We start from the raw sequence: 7,245 nt of genomic DNA on the forward strand, positions 1-7,245 counted from the left end.
GAGCCAGATGAGCGCTCCTTGAGAGTTTCGGTCACGGTTGCAGCATCCCACACGTTTGGCCGTGGCTGGTGAGAGGCGCGAACCTCTGCTGCGGTAGACTTTGAGGACGATGGTGGTCACTGCTGGCAAGATTCGCAAAGTGTCGAGGTTGATGAAAAGGCGGGTTGGTTGGACACCGTCGACGGCGATTCCTCGGCGATTGGGTTGCTAATTGGGGGCGAGACGATATTCAGTACAGCTCATTTCAGTTCTGTTCAGTTTTATTGAGCATTTTCTTCACAGAATTACAGAAATAAAACGCAAGAACCTGAGCAAAAAGCTGCTATGTTAGCATCTTGACGAGGCTCTTACCCCTTTTTCGCTTGGCATCACACATCCTCAGAACACACATATAAACTACAATTTGACATTTGAGTTTCAAAATTCAGGAAATTAGGAAATAAAAACAAAAAACAGCACATTACATCAGAGTTTCAGGTTTACAAACAATGAGCAAACCACAAAAAGAGAAAGACACCAAATAAAACAAGAAAACAGTGTGCGGTCAATCATGAAACAATGCACAAGTTGCTAAACGCCTAGCAAAGTATTACAAATTATTATAAAAAGTCTACAACATTGGGTATGCAAAAAACACAAGTTCTGGAGAAGTACACGGCAAACACTGAGGAGGGAAATGTGACCATGTTTAACTCGTAAAAAAATGACAAAGAAAGCAACAGCGTAGGATGGCATGCTACACACATGAGCACTATTATAGGGTGTTTCTTTTACACATAACATTTTAGCCGGACAATAGGAAGAAGCTAAACTACATGCTGCTATTCTGGATGAGAAGCTTCTTAAGTTCTTTTTTACGTATAATAAAGATGGCAACGTTTTTATTTTCAAACATGTTAAAACAAGCGGGAATAGAGTGTTCGAGCCTTCTCATACCATGATTAGTTCGCGAATAAGGTAAGAACCATAATAATAATAATATCTGGGGTTTAACGTCCCAAAACCACGATATGATTATGAGACGCCGTAGTGGAGGGCTCCGGAAATTTCGACCACTTGGGGTTCTTTAACGTGCGCCTAAATCCAAGTACACGGGCCTCAAACATTTTTTCCTCCATGGAAAATGCAGCCGCCGCGGCCGGGATTCAATCCCGCGACCTTCGGGTCAGCAGTCGAACGCCATAACCACTAGACCACCGTGGCGGGGCTAAGGTACGAACCAGGAAGGCCTTTTCCGAATGTCATAATGGGATTGTGTAGTTTTCCTGAGGTTACACAGTTTAAGAAAACAAGCGTTGTTTGATAGCAAGCTTTGTTCGTATTTCATAATAAGGTTAAAGCTGTGTATGTGATCAATCGGTGAAATGTAATATGCTCTGAATAAATCACTTTTATGTGCGTCGCATCGTACGTTTGCTATATGACGAATTGCTTTTTTCTACTGTAAAATATTTTGTTCCGATTTTCTTTAGATGTATCTGCCCACACTACACTACAGTAGTTTATGTGAGATGAAAATAACTCATTATAGAGTAAAAGTTTAATGTTTGCTAGATGCATCTGTCGAAGTTTAGAGAGCATACCGCACGTCCTAGCTATATTTCTAGTCACTTTATTAACGTGTTGGTCTGAATTAAGATTTTCATTAAAAGTTACTCCTAATGACGAAACTTCTTTGACCTCAATTTTTTCTGGGCCCTTGGTGTATATCCACACCACGGCAGACAGCCTTCTGAACCGGTGCGAATACCACAGCTGTGGATTTTTTTGTATTGATCAATAAATAATTTGCAGTACTCCATATGAAGATGTCGTTAAGAATGTTATTGGCTGTGTCTGCAAGCTAACACAAATCATTACCATTGAAAATATACTAGTGTCATCTGCAGAAATTATAAAGTCCACACATTTGCTGACACTTGTTATGTCGTTGATATAGATATTAAACAGTAGGGGCCCTAATATGCTGCCCTGAGGTACACATGACGTTATGGTTAGTGAGGAGGATTCGCTGTCATTATTACTTCAGATTGCTTTCTTTGTGATAAATACGATTTCAGAAAGTCAAGGGGCGCTCCGCGAAAACCATAATGGCGCAATTTTGCATAGAGTATTTCGTGGTTAATTCTGTCGAATGCTTTAGAACCTGGGTTGGGAGAGCAAAGGCTTCGAAGGAAGAACAGGACCACACATAGGAACAGACGCTCAACTTGCAACTGAGTTTATTTTGAAAGACATCTCACCACGAAAACGTATGCGCAGGCGCTTCACGGCAGATTGTCAACACCCGATTACAAATTCCTGGGAAATATCGCGTTTACAAACTACAATAAACGTGGAAGGGTTGCGTTTGATCAGCTTTTACACTTATCCCCTTTGAAGGAACTCAATTTCTTTCATTGTCAGATGCACCGAAGGTGCACTGATGCACGTGTCTACGGCAGCATTTATCTGGTCAGCCTCTACGATCTCCCTTTCTCGCCTGCCTTTTTCTCTGCTCATGACGTCAGTATCCTCGAAAAGTGCTCTGCATCCTCAATTCCTGCAATGCGCAGGAAGGTGCGCCCCATCATTCTGAGCTTTCACCGTGTTTGCATGCTCCCTTATTCTGTCGTTAAGACAGCGGCCCGTTTGGCCTATGTAAGATTTTCCACAACTGAGTGGTATCTTGTATACGACTTCCGCAGCACAGGGAACAAATGACTCCCTATGCTTCTTACCGCAGACTGTTTTCTCTGTTTTTCACCGGCAAGATTGCATAAACGGGAAAGCTTAAGGGGTGCCGTGAAGACGAGCTCTACCCCATGCTTTGATCCTATCCTCTTAAGGTTATGTGAAACCTTGTGTATGTAGGGCATGACAACAAACTTGTTGGGCCTCTGTCGTGTTGTAACGCTGGGTGAGGCACCAATCTGTCTAAAAAGGGTGGAAGCAACTGGCAACGAGCAAAGTGGAAGGAAAACCCGACGTAAGAAGGCGCGAAATGTGGTGGTTATTGCTAAGGCTGGCTTTATGAGAACATGATTTTGTCAGAGCCGAGTAGAGGCATGATGAAGCAATCCATCTTTTTACTAGTTTAGTTTGATATGAGTCAAAAGGAAGGATGGCTTCTTTCGACCTTGGTTTATACTCCCAGCAAATGTGGTCGTCACAATTGAAAAACAATGCTAATCTAAAAACTGGAGTGTATCATGGTCAGGAATTTCCTTCGTTAAAGATAATGAAGGTGAAGACTGCTTAAAGCAATTCAATACACTTTCAGTGACGCCTTCATGGCAAGCGGTGATGGGGACCGCGATAAAAACAATAAAATCATCGACATAACTACATACTTTTAAAACCAGTGAGCGGTTCAATTCTTGCTGAAGCAAACGGTCAAACTTGGCAAGGTAAATTTCGCATAAAATTGGCGCCACACACGAACCGATACAGATTCCTTTCTTCTGTAGAAACGTTTTGTTGTCAAAGCTAACAAAGGTAGAAGCCAGATAGCATGCCAATAACTCCATGAAACTATCAACCGTAACCAGGCAGTCATTCTGGAAGGACACCACACCATACGAGTCAATTGCCTCTAGGACTGAGACAAACAGTTCGTCGTGTGGAACAGAGTAGAATAAGTCCTCAATGTCCACCGACAGCGCGTAGTTGGCTCCCGGCAATCCATCTTCAAGTCTTGCACAAGAGTGTCCGAATTCCTCAGCACAAAGGGGTCCACCGGTGTGAGTACCTTCAGGTGAAGCTGAAGAAAGGCGCTGACGTTACGCTGCCAGCTGCCAGTTTCTGTAACGATGACCCCAAAAGGGCACAGTGCTTTATGAGTTTTTGCGGTAAAGAAAGCCTTGAGTCCCTCACCCTTGCACGACTTGACCATCTTGCATAGTGCATCCAGCTTCATGTCTTGAAGAAGAGCGGTCGCCTTGGCCTTTGCCTTTGCAGGAAGGAAATCAGCTTCTTTGAAACTTCTTCCCATGGCTGCGGCAGCCTTTTCTTTGAAGAAGCGCTTAGGAAGGACAACAAAGCCGCCTTCTTTGTCACTTTGCATAAGCGCAAGCTCTGACTTTCTGAAGAAAGCTGCTGTTCTTTACAGGACTGAGAGACCCTGTGGGATGCTCCGTGGTGCACGTAGTAAGACGTCCACGCCTTCGGAGATACATCGTTCCCTTTGATCAAAAGGCGCGTTGTCTGCTATCTTATGTACCGTGGCTAGCAGTTCGTGCTTGGGAAGGGACGCCGCCAGGCTGAATTTCGGTCCCTTTTCTAGTACATGTTGCACGCCGCTGGGAACTGCCGCGCCGTCTTGGAACACCACCCGCATGGTACCAACGACCCTCTTCCTACCTTTCGGTAGGTGCAGGATAACGGTGCGCCACAGAAATTCCGTTGCGTCATCAGCAGACTTTCGGTATTTTCTCAATATCGTAGTGAACCCGGTGTTTTCACCCTTGTACTCCATGCACGACGCTCTGAGCCAGCTATCGAGGAGTCGGACTTGTTTCCAGGTTTCAGACTTCGGGATCTTACACAATCTTCTCCAATGGCCTTCAGAAGGAGGGAAGACCCCAAAAAGTAAGGCAACATCAAGAGGGCACACACCTTTTCGAAGATGAAAGGCTAGCAACCTCGCTCGGCACGTCATTGTGGCGATAAGGCAGCAGCACACTGCGCTGCGTTCCTTTGGTGGAAGCCTCGACAGAATAGTTTTAGCTTTAGAATAGCTTTAGAATAGCTTTAGAATAGTCAATAAAAACAACCTGTGTTAACAGTTGCTTTTCAAATGAGTTAAGTATGAGTTCTTTTTCTGTTAGCAGAGCCAGTTTCGTGTACATACCCCGTCGGAAGCCGAATTGATGCGCTGATAATATAGAGTACTTTTCACAAAAAGATATGACACGTTGATATATGATTTTCTCTAGCCCTTTAGATATGAAAGGAAGTATGGAGATGGGACGATGGTTAGAAAAAATAGTTCGGTCAGCAGATTTGTATAAGGTACTAACTCTCGCATGCTTCATTCTTTCTGTTCGTCGCCGTGGCAGACTACAGGCCATGCGATGAGGTAGCCGTCGTGGAGCCTGACGTCTGAGAGGGGCTGTGGATCGTGGAGCTCGGGGAAGACGTGCACATGGCCGGCACGCCTGAAGTACCATGGGCCGAGGGTTTCAAAAAACGGACCTCTCAGTGGACTGTTCGATGGCAGCAGGAAAGTCCTGTATCTCGTCGGGTGGGTGGTGCGGCGCGTGAATCGATGCGCTGGTGGCCGGACGTGGGGTGGAAGGGAGCGTAGCCGGTGGAGTTAGGTCTTGGGTAAGGCAGGGCTGCGGGCTAGTTGTTACTGCTCGCGGCGTCGGAGAGAAAGCCTGGAACTCGTGGCTCGTTGGAAGTGGGTGGCAGATTTCCCCGTAGCAGGCCACCACCGCAGCGCAGATGTAGCAGGGTGCGGGCTAGAGTTCGAAGCGGCCGTGAGATGACGCAGCTCAACCTGGAGGGCGTCGAGCAGGACGGCGTGCATCAGCGATTGTGCGGTGACGCCATTCAGCGCGAGAATGGCATCAAGCTGCATGAACCACGTTGCAGCGGTTAGACCGGCTGCAACGGTGGCACTGGCGGGCAGACTCGCGGAAGCATGGCAGCGGGGCACTGGTCGAAGGGCATCTTCGTCCGGGTCACCAATGTAGCGAGGGAGGGAGATGTGAGAGGATGTGACGACGGCCGACCTGGCCATGCCGTTCTCTCGCTACTTTATTACAAGGTTAAGCAGAGCGGCGTCTGCAGGACACTTGACCAACTTTCCTGCCTGGATCTCATGTCGGATCAAGGCGGTGCCTCCCCCCCCCCAAACAAATTTCTGTCCACGCCACTGTACGGTCCTGACGCATTGCTTCACTTTACCACTTCCATAGGGCGACACCATCCCGCCGACCAAGAGTACTGAGAAAGGAAAGTGTGATCTATAAAAGGCGCGTTTGTGAAGCCCACTAAATTTTGTGACTGTGGCGCAGTGGATACCGTTCCCGGCTTCTGTTGTCGCTAACGGAGGCGTTGTGGACTCGACTACCATTGATGGACCTTTTTTTTTCCTCAGCTGTCCCTTTAATGTATCTTTATAGGGACACTAAAGAGCAAAACGATTTTTCTCGTATTAGTAAAGTACACTTTCACGATATCAAAAACACCGCGCTTGCTGCGAGAAGACGCTTAGTAAGCGAGAAAACGCGCAGAAAGAAAATGTGGGTGGTGACGCCACCCACATTTTCACCCGCACCTATCGCCGCGACGTCACATATTTTGACGGTGCCTACTAGGGCCTATGTAGTTCCTAATCGGTAAAAATGAAGTACATTGTCCTCTGAGGTGGCCATAGACTTAACATACCAAGTTTGAAGAAATTCTGTTTAACCAATGGCGTCAAAAGACAATAATTACACTTTGAAATCTGTCACGTCACACACAGAGATTCCGGTGCGAAATTTAAAAACGAGAATTTGAACTTGGTTTCTCCTGTATTAATGAACCTATGATGGTGAAATAACGGCATTAGAGTTCTTAGACTACAATTTATCAATCTAAACCTCTCCATTGTTTCTCTTTAGTGTCCCTTTAAGGGAGCACCTTTAGTCTCAGAAAGGAAGGGCGTTCACGCATTTCGCTATGCATCATGCGCAGTGTACTGTGAATTGCCCTTTTATAATACGGTCACTCTGTCTAAGCACCGTGATCGCACCGCACGGGAACTTGCAGAGACATTTCACATTCACATTAAGGGGTCATCTTGTATTAATCACCCGTCATTAACAATTTCCAGCACAGAAGTGTCACTCCTAAAGGAAAGGGGTTAGTAAGTATAGACGGTATGATACTGGCTGGTATTGCATCTACAGCGGGGGACGCGCCCCGGTTGGGTATATATGTTTGATCTAGCCTAGTGAAAGTTTCAGTTGATAGCAGCGCTGGTGTCCTTCCCTCCCTCTTTGTCCCTCTCATAGTTCGCGCTCGTTGTTTCTAAGGTGTACATGTTCCATCTAGCTCGTCTTTCGGTCTTACGTGTAAGGCATTACGCAGGCAAAACTATGAATAGCATTGCCGTGTATTGCAAGGGGTTGGAAAGGAAAGTGAGGGAAAGGAGGAGAGGATGGAGCACAGCATAGCCGCGTAGAGGAAAAAATAACAATAGGACGTTAAAAGGACGTGAGGAAAAGGCGGAGGCGAGAGGTCGCCACTGCATCACAAATGAAGGTTTCCTTT

The 7,245-nt window shown here is 46.2% G+C and overlaps 1 long non-coding RNA gene across 1 annotated transcript; it reads left to right on the forward strand.

Moving 5' to 3' along the window:
- Nucleotides 1–746: 746 nt before the first annotated feature.
- Nucleotides 747–1,410, forward strand: LOC119384792 (uncharacterized). Its single transcript, XR_005181920.2, has 2 exons — nt 747–957; nt 1,213–1,410. It is a non-coding gene; the product is annotated as an uncharacterized LOC119384792 (long non-coding RNA).
- Nucleotides 1,411–7,245: the final 5,835 nt, after the last annotated feature.

This window comes from Rhipicephalus sanguineus, chromosome 1 (assembly GCF_013339695.2).
Source record: "Rhipicephalus sanguineus isolate Rsan-2018 chromosome 1, BIME_Rsan_1.4, whole genome shotgun sequence".
Classification (NCBI taxonomy): domain Eukaryota; kingdom Metazoa; phylum Arthropoda; class Arachnida; order Ixodida; family Ixodidae; genus Rhipicephalus; species Rhipicephalus sanguineus.